This window comes from Notolepis coatsorum, assembly GCF_963971535.1.
Source record: "Notolepis coatsorum genome assembly, chromosome: 11".
NCBI classification, from domain to species: Eukaryota; Metazoa; Chordata; class Actinopteri; order Aulopiformes; family Paralepididae; genus Notolepis; species Notolepis coatsorum.
This window is the reverse complement of record NC_140175.1, coordinates 2,956,084-2,970,227: the sequence shown is the minus strand read 5'-3', so window position 1 is coordinate 2,970,227 and position 14,144 is coordinate 2,956,084. Positions and strand designations below refer to the sequence as shown.

Genomic DNA, 14,144 nt, shown 5'->3' with positions numbered 1-14,144 from the left:
TCACTGCCACACAGAAGGTTAACCCTTTACTGGCAGGGGCAGTGAAAGGGTTAAGGACACAGACACTCGACACTAAACGACAGCATCCTCTCCTCTCTCTCCGCCTCATCGGCTCATCCAACCTACAGCAACAAGAGCATATCAGCCAGACGGCCACCTTGAATAGACTCTCCTGTCATCTCCACCTCCTCTCACCCCCAGAGAGAGGCCTCCGTCCTGGGCCTCTGGTCCCTGTCTCCTCCTCCTCTCACCCCCAGGGAGGGGCCTCCGTCCTGGGCCTCTGGTCTCCACCACCAGGCTCCTCCTCATGGCTCTCTCATGTTGAAGGTTTTACCATTTTAATCCTATGAAAACATAAACAACTATTATTATTATTATTATTATTATTATTATTATTATTATTATTATTATTATTATTATTACTATTATTATTAGTGTTATCACTATTATTAGTAGTATTATTATCATAATTATTATTAGTAGTAGTATCATAATTATTATTAGAAGTATTATTATTATTATTATTATTATTATTATTATTAGGAGTGTTATTACTATTGTTATTATTATTATTATTATTATTATCATTATGGATGATGGTGTTGTTTCTATTTCAATTGTACAGAATATTTAACGGTTCCATTTAAACTCTTTTGCTTTGATGCCAGTAATCCCTCCCCCTCTTTTTAAAGCCTATAGCATGTTATTATTATTATTATTATTATTATTAATATTGCCAGTGGCTGTTTCTGCACGACTAAGGCTGCCTGTGTGAAACATACGGAGCGCGTCTCACAGAGAGACCACTGTAGAGCGGATCTGACCGCTCCCTTTTTTCCCTTCGTTGTTCCTTTTTGACTCTTTTGAAGTTCTGTCTGACGTGTTGGTCCCTCCACCCTCCACCAGGGGTCACTGCAGCATGCCGTCGTAGTAACTGTGTTCCCTTCCTCACCCTCTGCGTATTTACACACATTATATAGCAAGGAATTTACTGCAATTATGAAACGACAATATCACGTTTGAAACTATAGCAACACGCCGTTATGTAAAACTCCAGTCTCTCGCCACGGTGACTTGAATATAGGTGGCATTTAATCGCATGATATTCACAAGTTATGAAGTTATTACCGAGTCGGTGTTATTGTGTACTCTTTTTTTTTCTTTTTTTTTTACTGAATGCCCGTTGAACTATAAACTCTGTCTCTATTTTCTGAGCTTTGTAAGTGCATAAACTATTTTTGTCTTGAGAAGAGTACGTAAGAGATGAAGAAGAAGAGGGTGATACGTTGACGAGGATGATGGTTGTAAGCATGTCTTTTTTTTACAGATTGACCCTTGACCCTCCAATCACAACTGTTTGTGGAAGCAATTGGCGGATGATTGGAAGAGCTTTCAGCTCACGTTTAAGAGTTTAAAGTCAAATAAAATGAAAAAGAATAATAATTGAGTTGTTAATAAAGAACCAAAAGAAAGCAGACAGACGGCGACATCATCCTTCCTCAACCCGAACCACATTTAGTGAGTTTGTGGCTGTGTTGGATTGTCTGCCACCGTAAAAAAAAAAAGAAAATGTACTGCGAAAGAAAAGGGAATGGAGGATTTTTAGACAAACATGTCGTGTCTGTATGCTTCCCTTGATGAAATGCACCTAACTGTCCTGCAGATGGCGCCGGCATCTACCTAATCACAAAACTGTTGCCACACACTGGGGTGTGTGTGTGTGTGTGTGTGTGTGTGTGTGGTATAATATTCAAATAAAATTTTGACATGACAAAAAAAAAATGCTTCTTTACATGTGACTGACTTTAGCCCATAAGTAATGTCGAACATAAAATAACACAAGTTAGCAGAGTCTATAGGAGCAGAGACTGGCGACCGTGGCGACTCGGGAAGTAGAGCAGTCGTCTGGTGATCAGGAGGTTCCCGGTTCGATTCCCGCTCCTCCCGGGCAGCGTGTAGAAGTGTCCTCCTTGAGCAAGACAACTTAACCCCTAACTGCTCCCGATGAGCAGGTCGGCACCTTGCGTGGTCGCCTCCGCCGCCGATGGGGGAATGTGAGGAACAAAGGAAATTGTAAAGTGCTTTTTTTTAATGCACCATTTACTGGCAGTGCTGGGGTTAAAGGGGAACTCCAACATTTTGGGAAATTAGCTTATTTAACATCTTCCCTGGAGTTAGACAAGAAGATACATACCTTTTTTGTCTCTGTGCGTGCATTTAGCTTTGGGAATAGACGCTCCGTTAGCATAGCTTAGCTTCATCACTGGAAGTGAGGCAGATCCGTAGCCTTACAGTGCCTTACAGTGTATTGCAAGGTCTGACATTGACCAAACTTGATATGCATGACCTTGGTGGGCTCTAGGTCAACTCCTGAAATGGGGGTCAATGTCAGACTTTGCAATCAAAAGTTAGGGGGCGCACTGAAATTATGGCAAGGGTTATTAGCCCCCTAACTTTTGATTGCAAAGTCTGACATTGACCCCCTTTTCAGGAGTTGACCTAGAGCCCACCAAGGTCATGCATATCAAGTTTGGTCAATGTCAGACCTTGCAATACACTGTAAGGCACTGTAAGGCTACGGATCTGCCTCACTTCCAGTGATGAAGCTAAGCTATGCTAACGGAGCGTCTATTCCGACGACGCGGTCTCCCAGGTACTGCACAGCACCCTCTCGCACCTTGACCGTCAGAAGGGGGGCTATGTGAGACTGTTGTTCATTGACTACAGCTCAGCGTTCAACACCATAGTCCCCACCAGACTGGTGGACAAGCTGATCGAGCTAGGTCTGAGCTCCGCCCTGAGCGCCTGGGTACTGGACTTTCTGAGCGAAAGACCCCAGGCGGTCAGGGTGGGGGGTCAGACCTCCAACACCATCACCCTGAGCATCGGGTCCCCCCAGGGCTGTGTTCTGAGCCCCCTGCTGTACTCACTCTACACACACGACTGTGTGGCCAAGTTCAGCTCCAACTCCATAGTGAAGTTCGCAGATGACACGGTGGTGGTGGGGCTGATCTCGGACAACGACGAGAAGGCCTACCGGGAGGAGGTGGAGGTACTGGAACGCTGGTGCCAGGACAACAGCCTGCTCCTGAACATTGGCAAAACCAAGGAACTGATCGTGGATTATAGGAGAGGACAGCGGGAGACACACACACCACTGATGATAAACGGGGCTACCGTGGACAGGGTGAGCAGCTTCAAGTACCTGGGGGTCCACATCTCAGAGGACCTGACATGGTCAACACACATAGGCACAGTAGTAAATAAGGCGAAACAGCGTCTCTACCACCTGAGACAGTTAAGGAAGTTCAGAGTATCGGGGAAGATACTCCAGTCCTTCTACTCAGGAGCTGTAGAGAGCATCCTGACCGGAAACATCACTGCCTGGTATGGAAACAGCACGGCACAGGACAAGAAGGCCCTACAGAAAGTGGTGCGCTCAGCCGAGCGTACCACGGGTATTGCACTACCCCCCCTGCAGGTTCTATACAACAAGAGGTGCAAATCCAGAGCCTGCAGGATAATGAAAGACCCTCACCACCCCAATAACAGCCTGTTTCAGCTGCTGAGGTCAGGCAGACGCCTGCAAATCTCAGCTACTAGGACAGAGCGGTTTAGGCTCAGCTTCTTCCCCCAGGCCATCAGAGCCATGAACAATGTACATTGAGTGCTCAGAACATTGAACTGTCCACACACAAGCACACATGAACACACACACGACACGCACACTGTGCACGCTCACACGAGCAGCCACTTAACACTTTAACATGAGCGGGCACACACTCATGTCGCACACACGCACACTTATGGCCAAAGGAAAGGTCACTTTAAATTAGAATAACAGGAACAGTGTATTGCACTACCAAAGCTAACTAGCATGTCACACATGCGCTGTAAATAACTATGTACAGATATCGAGATGTCACTCCATGTTACCTGCTATCTGTTACTGCACAATGTTGTTTCTTCTTTTGATTCTATTATATGTACCACTGTATTGCACATCGTTGCGGGCAAGACCACCCGCATTTCATTGTATACCTGTATGCCGTGACAATTAAAACTCTTGACTTGACTTGACTTGACTTGATTCCCAAAGCTAAATGCACGCACAGAGACAAAAAAGGTATGTATCTTCTTGTCTAACTCCAGGGAAGATGTTAAATAAGCTAATTTCCCAAAATGTTGGAGTTCCCCTTTAACTGTTATCAGAAGGCCGCTGACAGACGCAGATGGGGGAGTGGGGTGAACTGTTATCATCTACACACACTGCACACACATCCACATGTACACACTCACTTTAAACAAACACACCTCACCACCACTCACTTTATTTGCACCACATTCATACCTCATTTGCACCTTACCATAAGTTTTGTACCTCATCTCATTTCTGCATTGTACCTCACACTGTTACTCATTTTACTCTGTATTGTATATTGTATATATAAGTATATTGATTGACTGAACATTCATTTACTTACTTCTTAATAACTTTCTCTTTACTGTACGTAGCACACTCTCAGGGGCTCATACAGAAACAAGCGTTTCATCATAAAGTATTCTGTATTTTGTTGTGACAAATAATAAACAAACTTGAACTTGGAGGAGTGGGGTGGGGGGGGGGGGGACGCCAGCCCCCTGTGACTGATAAGCAGAGGGTAGAAAGAGACCGAGAGAGAGACACACACACAGGGGCGTCTCCGTGTCACGTCTGTCAGATGTCAAGTCAAGTCAAGAGTTTTATTTGTCACGGCATGAGTGTGTGCTTGCTCATGTTAAAGTGGCTGCTAGTGTGTGAGCGTGTACAGTGTGTGTGTCGTGTGTGTGCTCATGTGTGCTTGTGTGTGGAGAGTTCAGTGTTCAAGGCTCTGATGGCCTGGGGGAAGAAGCTGAGCCGAAGCCTCTCTGTCCTAGTAGCTGGGGTTCGCAGGCGTCTGCCTGACCTCAGCAGCTGGAACAGGCTGTTATTGGGGTGGTGAGGGTCTTTCATTATCCTGCAGGCTCTGGATTTGCACCTCTTGTTGTATAGAACCTGCAGGGGGGGGTAGTGCAATACCCGTGGTACGCTCGGCTGAGCGCACCACTCTCTGTAGGGCCTTCTTGGCCACTGCTCTTAGAGACTGCTACGTGTGTAAAACAAAACATTTAAATGTTACCCTTTTTATGATGAAGATGACGATTCTTCCGGTGTGCATTCCCAGTGTTAAATCATAATGTTATCAATGTGTAAATCAATACAATTTAAATGCAGAGACCTTCCCACTCCTACAGTAATGGTTTCCTTTCAAACCACTTGCCAAAAGACATTGTGTGAGTAGTACTTTTAACTCAAGGAACTAACAACAGCTAGAGAGAGCAGACCCGGCCACGCCCCGCGGCAGCCCCAGGAGCAAGCGCGCTACTGCTGGAGTTCGCTTCGCCTTTCACATCGCTGCCGTTGGCGAAAGCAGGATGAGAGGCGAGAGCGTAGATTTCGCTGTGTATCATTTAATCATTTAACATTTTGAAAGGCATACATTGTTGTCATACAGAAGTACAGAATACTTTTATCCAAAATGCTTCTTACTGTTACACTGTTAGAGACTGTGCTATAGACAAATGAATGACTAATTCGGTCAGAAATAACGTAACTAATAACGTTAGTAAGCACTGATTATGTCTGCGGGGTACAGTAAACGTTTCTCCCGATACATTCTGAAGAGCACACCGCTGTATGTTGGAGAACCAGCGGTCTTGACTTCCGCTCCTCCTCACTCGAGTGAGAGCAGCGCCGTGCACAGCTCAGCCCTGTGAGACGCGAGCAGGAAGGAGCTGGGAGTCCTTCCAATCGGAATATGTTGTTTCTTTACACATATGTTGGATTATGAATATGTCTTTATAGCTACAAATGAATGACTAATTCGGTCAGAAAGCAGTAACACAACAGTTGCAATGTTGTGTTACTGCTGTTCTCGGCATAAGCCCCAATAAGACCGTCACCAGAGCTCAGCGATGCCGCTCGCGTGAGCATATTCTCCCCGCTATTTTATTTCATACAACAATGTATGCCTTTCAAATGTTAAATGATAAATGATTGCATGACTGCCGACTGCGGCGCGACGCTGTACATATGTCTCTATACTATTTTATTTCATACAACAATGTATGCCTTTCAAATGTTAAATGATAAATGATTGCATGACTGCCGACTGCGGCGCGATTATTATGACTGATGACTGCGATGTGGCGCCTGTGAACCACAGCAGCCTCGTTGCCGCGTCCTGGGGCTGCCGCGGGGCGTGGCCGCGGCGGGTCACGTGCCTGTCGGGGCCAATCAGGCCTACCCCGGAAATAGCAACGGTTGCGGAACAGCTACAGGCACGCGGGACCAGGGTCGTTCCTGCTGTCAGTGAGTGTAGAGGAGACGTTGGTTTCTTTATACCGGCAGCCATCAGGTGCTCAGACGGCCGGCTCTGCTGCCAGAACTATCACTGTCACAACTCGGGACTTGAGAACTAGAGACTCACATCACCGCACCGACTATCTTCTCTTGTATTTTGCACTAGAGACTAATATCACTGGACTCTCATCACTGGGCTATCTTGTGTTTGTACTTTTTTTTATATTTATATTACATTGTATTTCTATACTTTAAGTGTACCTATAGTATATATAGGACTGTGAAGCTATGCACCCCCCACCCCCCTGTACCCCCCCCCCCCCCCCCCTCATGCTGCTTTGACACCCGCATTTCCCCAAGGGGATCAATAAAGGATCATCTTATCTTATCTTTCACGACCCGATACTCTCTGGTCTGACATACCTATCCGGTACAATCCTCTATGACGCAGCCTTCTTTAAGGTGCAGCAAAGGAATCTTCCGTGATACAACAGGAAATGCCTTTTCTGTTCATTGGAGTTATGTAGCGAAACCAGTCCTTGTCTCTTCCCGGTAGGCACAGTGTGTTCCTTTGACCCGTTTGAGAGATCTACAGGGACTCACCCGAATGACACATGGAGAAGTTCCATAGTTATGCAGAGGATGCTACACTACATTCACCTGCAACGACATGAATCAGTTATTTTCAACGTGTCTGAGTACCGCTGGCCTAGACTAGAGTTTCCATCCATTATGCTTACAAGTGGTGGTATTAAGAGCTGGTGTGTTATGATAACTATAAACTATCATTACACATGGGTAAAACAGAATCCATTCTCTTCGGATCAAATAGCAAACTCAGCAAGGCCGACGGCTTCTCAGTTACAGTGGGTGACAATATTGTCACAAGGAAAGATGAAATTACCTACCTGGGTTCCATCCTAGAGGCTAATCTTTCCTGTGACAAAATGGCATCCAATGTAATAAAAAAAAGTCAACCAACGAACAAGATTCTTGTACCGGATCTCCTCTCTGGTAAACAAGAATACCTTGAAGACTCTAACAGGAGCACTCATTCAAGGGTACTACGACTATGCTTGCACCTCATGGTACCAAAAGCACATAAAAAAGGCCCTAAAAACAAGATTACAAACATCACAAAACAAACTGGTCAGACTACTAATTGACATACCTAGAACCCACCTCACCCCTGCACACTTTGACAACCTAGGATGGCTCAGGGGCCTTTCTCACTCACCCATTCGGTTCCGTTCCATTCCGTACCGTCCTCATTCCGGGTAGGGTGCGAACTTCCCCCCTCCCTCTCCCCCCTCTAGTTTGTGTACACACTTCAGTCTTGGTTCGCTCCGGGTTCTGTTTACGGTTTGCGTTTTGAGTGTTTACGCTTGCTGTGGGCGATGATGTCACGCTCGAAAATGTAAACAGGAAGTGTGTTAACACGGAGACTCAAGTTCAAGTTCAAGTTCAAGTTCTTTAATAGTTGTCATACAGAAGTACAGAATACTTTCATACAAAATGCTTCTTACTGTTTCGCTCCAGAGACTGTGCTAGACAAGATAGTATCAAATAACATAATAACATAATATAGCATGAATTTAGAAGAAGAAAATGAGGTCACAGTTGTTCGGTATAGACATATGTACAATGTTCTGAGTTACCATATAATATACAATACACAACTATGCAGTGTACTAATGTACAGTACTATCTAGTGCAAAGCAGAAATGGGATGAGGTACAATTTTAGGTACAATTTACAGTAAGGTGTACGAGTTGTAGTGCAATCCTTCATCCATAAATATAAAGTGTGGGGAGTGGGTGCTACAGTGTGTTTGTTTAAAGTGGGTGTGTGCTATAAAGTGTGTGTAGTGGGTGCTACAGTGTGTTTGTTTAAAGTGAGTGTGTGCGTGTGGATGTGTGTGCTATGTGTGTTTGGTGGTTGTTGTTGTGTAGTGTTCATTCATTGTTCGTTTAGCAGCCTGATGGCCTGGGGATAGAAGCTACTTCTGAGTCTTTCTGTGCTCGCCTTGAGACTCCTGTATCGCTTGCCTGACGGCAGCAGTTCAAAGAGGCAGTTGTTCGGGTGGCTCGAGTCCTTAATAATTCTCTTAGCCTTCCCCTTGCAACGCTTGTAGTAAATGTTCTGGAGGGTGGGGAGCCCCCCTCCGATTGTGCGTTCGGCTGAACGTGTCACTCTTTGTAGTCTGCTTTGGTCTTTTGCAGTGCTATTCCCAAACCAGGAGGTGATGTTGCCGGTCAAGATGCTCTCTATTGTACATGAGTAGAAGTTCTTAAGGATCTTCTGGCTGACTTGGAACTTCCTTAGGCGCCTGAGGAAGTAGAGGCGTTGTCGTGGAGACTGGATGCTGATATAAAAGAAACAAATAACCAATAAATATGAAGTTATATTTGAACCTCTGTTGTCAAGCCTTGTCAATATAACCCACCCCATTTTATCACGAATGGATGGTGTTGTAGAGTTCGCTTTTGAGCGTTTCCCAGGGCTAACGCTAAGCTAACGGCTAACGCTAGTCTAGTATAGCCTGTAGCACTTATTTTTCAGCAAAGAACGTGCAATAAACAAAACGGATACATTCACTGTGTGTTCTGCCTCTCATTTGTTGATGAAACAAACCTAACATCAACACAATTGAACACCAAAAGCTGAGTTTAGTCTCGTCGGCGCTGATTTTGTTAGCTTAAATGCTAACATGAATGGAATATGCCAGTATAACAGTATAGCATTGTGGCAAACGCTAAGCTAACGGCTAACGCTAGTTAGCTTAGCCTGTTCAGCACATTATCCCATCGCTCGTGGCAATTATATTGCATGTCATTGATCTACTGGTCGACCACGGCCGACTGGTTGGGCACCACTGGTCTAATAGAAATAAATGCATTGAACAAGAAACAAAATTGCCAGGCCTAATGCGAGCCAGGGAAGTGCTGTTTGTAACGTGGCTTCATGTTTTCATCCACTGAGCTGTGACGCTCCACATGCTTGTTTGGTTGCGGTCTGAACTCTCAAATTGCCCATAAATATCGTTTTTGTGGGTATTGTCCAGTTGTTGCTGTGTGGTTTTATCTGCCCAAAATTCAAGCAACCATGAAAAGCATTACAGTAACGACGTTGTGTGTGTCACGCCCCCCGCTCCCACTGGCCCGCACCCGAGACCACCTATTTCAACCGTCCCAGGTTCAGCGGGGGGGTATTCCGAATCAGCGCCGCTTCGCTCCCAAAAGGGGTGTGTCCGTCTGAGTGAGAACACTCCCCCCCGTCCCCGGGGGCGCTGATTCGACCCCAATTGGTGAGTGAGACAGGCCCCTTAGAGTAGACGACAGAGTACAGCAACTTGCAATGGGCCTGGTCTACAAGATACACTACACCACTGGGATACCCATGTACATGTCAAAATACTTCCCAAAGGTCAGTGAATACCACGACACAACACCAGAGGGAGCTCCACAAATCATGTTAAACCCAGATTCGGCTCAAACAAGGGACTAAACACGTTTCGCAATTATGCCACATCAATGTGGAACGCCCTACCCACAACCGTGAAGGAATGTGAATCCCTACCCACCTTCAAAACCGCTCTCAAAGAGCACCTACGGGTGGCTGCAATTAGAAACTGGCCCCTGTAAATGTCCAAATCCCCCCCCCCCCCCCCCCCCACCAATGTACAGTTTCTTCCCCTTCGGATGTATATATATTTTATGATCACAGTTCTGTATATCTGTATGTCTTGTGTGTCATAAATGTCCTGATGAATTGAATATGGGGGACCCTGATGTAAACAAGACGCTATGTCTTTTTCTGGTCTGCATCATCTCAGCAGTTGTTTTGTATTGAGCCGTACTGTATTGTACCCATTACTGCAATCTGTTAAATAAAGTTTTCAATCAATCAATGAATCAGTAGCTTGTCAATCATTCACTTTGTAGGTCACACTGACCAGTCTCTAGTTACCGGCCACCTGGTCACTCCGTGGTGTAACTCTGTATTGAATGGTGTGGATTAACTAATCACAGATCTACTTCCTTTCAAACCACGTGAAACATGACACGCGTGACTCCAGATCGAACAGAACCACCCTCCATGGATCGAGGGGGTCATACAGGGGTCAGGGTTCACCACAGTGACCCTCTCTGTCTCCCTTCTCATATTTCACCCAGTAGGTGTGGGAGTTTTGCGTTATTTGCCATGTTTTCAAAGTCTCTTTGAAAGTATCTCTCTCTCTCTCTCTCTCTCTCTCTCTCTCTCTCTCTCTCTCTCTCTCTCTCTCTCTCTCTCTCTCTCTCTCTCTCTCTCTACTACTACTACTACTGATGCAACAACGTGGCCCCCACGTGGGGTGTTTCAGTGTGCGCGGTGACGTCACCACGCCAGCGAAGCGTGACGCAGCCAGGATCAGCACCGGGTGGTTTGGACAGCACCCCACTGCCGCGTCACTCACACGCTCAGCTCAGCCACCGGGACACGGGACACGGGACGGGACGGGACGGGACGGGACAGGCTGAAGAACAACTGAACTAAAACGCGGCTCAAAGCTCGAAAAGCATCAACCGCTCTTCTGTCAAAGGTACTGTGAGCGACTAACGAGCTGGTCTTCACTCTGTCCTAGTTTGAGCCCCGTCTCGTCTCGTCTACTATAGTTGAGCCTCCATGCTTTACTTTACCACCGACTCCGTCCGTTCTGCGGTGATGCTTCCACGTTGTTTTAGTTCAGTTAGTTAGTGTCATGCATTGCTGGCTATACTAAGTATATTATGTTCTAGTAATGGCCTTTTAAAGTAATGGCATTTTAAACTTGCGGGCTGTGTGTAGGTGTATAGGTGTGTCGTGTGTGTGTGTGTGTGTGTGTGTTGATTGATTGATTGAAAACTTTATTAAACAAGACGAAAGTCTTTCTCTGGTCTGCATCGCCTTAACAATTGTGTGTATTGGGCTGTACTGTATTGTACCCATTCTGCAATCTGTTAATACAATTTTCAATCAATCAATCAATCAATCAATCAATCAATCAATCAATCAATCAATCAATAGGTCGACGGTAGTTAGCGCTTTCATCCACAATCGATTATGGTGCATAGAAGGAATTCAACATCCAAGCTCGTGTCGTTGTAGTAGAGAGCTGACGTTATTATAATAATAATAATAATAATAATAATAATAATAATAATAATAATAATAATAATAATAATAACTTTAATTGTATAGCACTTATAGCGAGCATAAAAAAGATAAAGAAAGATCGAGAGGTAGCAATAAGGTAAATCACAGTGTTTCACATTAGGATCTAGCATCCCCAACGCCTCTCTGTTTACAGTTTCATTCAGTAAGAAATAGTTTTAAATGATTCAGTTTAAAAATACGCTAAAAATAATAAAATAGACCGGACATACAACAGGGTATTATTTACTGTAACATACTAAACAGATCAGTGCAGATCAGTAAGAAGTAAAAAGTGTGATAAAATAGTTCAATTAGTTGAATTACAACAGAGCAGTCCTCTTAAAATCACAGCGCGTGTAGTGAGATACAATTAGTTAAAGAAGTTATACGACTTCTTCTGACTTCATCATACTTACTTCGAAGTTCTTACATTAAAATAAATAAATTAAACTGAAAGTGAAACTTATGTGCGGTTTCGTTATTAGGCACGTGTTGTGCACTACACACTGTGTGTCTCTCTCCTCTCTCGCTCTCTCTCTCTCTCCTGCTCTCTCTCTCTCTCTCTCTCTCTCTCTCTCTCTCTCTCTCTCTCTCTCTCTCTCTCTCCAGGAGCTATATAGGTTGGACTGTACTTATTCTTAGTCACCTGATCCCTGTCGCCTGGGGCCATTCGATAACGCTACGGGACCGTGGGCCGAATGTACACGACATACAGTAGCCGGTCCCAATATGAACGCTCCTCTGGAAATATTCACAGTGTCTGATTGTGCAATATTTATATTTATACAGACAGAGTGGGTGTGTCGGCAGGAGCAGGAGGGAGGAGCCAGCAGAGCTGAGAGGGAGGAGCCAGCAGAGCTGAGAGGGAGGAGCCACCAGAGCTGAGAGGGAGGAGCCATCAGAGCTGAGAGGGAGGAGCCAGCAGAGCTGAGAGGGAGGAGCCATCAGAGCTGAGAGGGAGGAGCCAGCAGAGCTGAGAGGGAGGGGCCAGCAGAGCTGAGAGGGAGGAGCCAGGAGAGCTGAGGGGGAGGAGCCAGCAGGAGGAACATAGAGTCTCCTCGCCTCAGACTTTATTGAGACACACCGGCAGCCATGCACCGCTTAAGGACTACAGTTGCTAGGCTACGGCCTATCACGGCTGCCCAGGCCACCCAGAGCCTATCACAGCCCAGGTCGGCGACGGCGGCGGCCGGGGCTCTAAGGACGTTTCAGCCAATGAGGCGCCTGAGTGCGTCTGTGGCCGCTGAGCCCTTTTTAAACGGGACGAGTTCCAACTACGTGGAGGAGATGTACTACGCCTGGCTGGAGGAGCCCAGGAGCGTGCACAAGGTGAGAGAGAGAGAGAGAGAGATTGAAAAGTTTATTAACAGATTGCAGAATGGGTACAATACAGTACAGCTCAATACATACAATTGTTAAGGGGATGCAGACCAGAGAAAGACTTTCGTCTTGTTTACATCAGGGTCCCCCATTTTCAATTCATCATAACATATATGACATACAGATAGACAGTACTGCTACATCTAGACATTTATGACATACCAGATTTGCAAATACAGTACTGTTTGTGATACAAAATGTTTCCAGAAAAAGAGTGTATATACATTTGACGTAGAAACTGTACATTGGAGGAGGTTGGGTAGGTGGGGTGGGGCTGTACATTGGAGGTTGAGGGGGGGGGGGGTGGGTAGGGGGGGGTGACACTGTACACTGTACATTGGAATACTGACAAAGCCATACTTGGTCATTTACAGTACAACTGGGTTAGGACATTTGTAGGGGCCAGTTTCGAATTGCAGTCTCCCGTAGGTGTTCTTTGAGAGTGTTTTTGAAAGTGGGTAGTGATTCACATTCCTTTACAGCTGTGGGTAGGGCGTTCCACATTGATGTGGCATAATTGCGAAATGTGTTTAGTCTTTTTTTTTTTGCCGAATCTGGGTTTAACATGATTTGTGGAGCTCCCTCTGGTGTTGTGGTCATGGTATTCACTGACCTTTGGGAAGTATTTTGACATGTACATGGGTACCTTGGTCGTGTAGTGTATCTTGTAGACCAGGCCCATTGCAAGTTGCTGTACTCTGTCGTCTACTCTAAGCCATCCTAGGTTGTCAAAGTGGGCAGGGGTGAGGTGGGTTCTAGGAGTCAGGTCAAGCAGTAGTCTGACCAGTTTGTTTTGAGATGTTTGTAATTTGGTTTTTAGTGCCTTTGAGGTGCTTTGGTACCATGAGGTGCAAGCATAGTCGTAGTACCCTTGAATGAGTGCTCCTGCCAGAGTCTTCAGGGTATTCTTGTTTACCAGAACATTAGATATTTCCAACAATTATGGTTGAGGTGTACAAATACCTCGGTGTGCACATCGACAACAAACTGAACGGGTCAAAACATGCAGAGGCACTGTACAAGAAGGGCCAGAGCCGACTCTACTTCCTCAGAAGGCTGAGATCCTTCAATGTCTGTACAAGGATGTTGAGGACAGGGAGCGAAATAAACTTTTTGACTCACCGGCCAGTGGCGGGTAGATGGGAAGAGTCTACCCGCCAAGCATATTTCTTACCTGCCAAAATTTTTTTGATTAAAAAAATATATA

At 45.5% G+C, this 14,144-nt stretch overlaps 1 pseudogene across 1 annotated transcript in view; it reads left to right on the top strand.

Moving 5' to 3' along the window:
• Positions 1–10,860: 10,860 nt before the first annotated feature.
• LOC311236472 (2-oxoglutarate dehydrogenase complex component E1-like) overlaps positions 10,861–14,144 on the top strand; it is a 52,704-nt pseudogene continuing 49,420 nt past the window's right edge. The window contains exons 1-2 of the transcript XR_014621080.1: positions 10,861–10,964; positions 12,347–12,886. The product of XR_014621080.1 is annotated as a 2-oxoglutarate dehydrogenase complex component E1-like (transcript). The remainder of the gene's footprint in view (positions 10,965–12,346; positions 12,887–14,144) is intronic.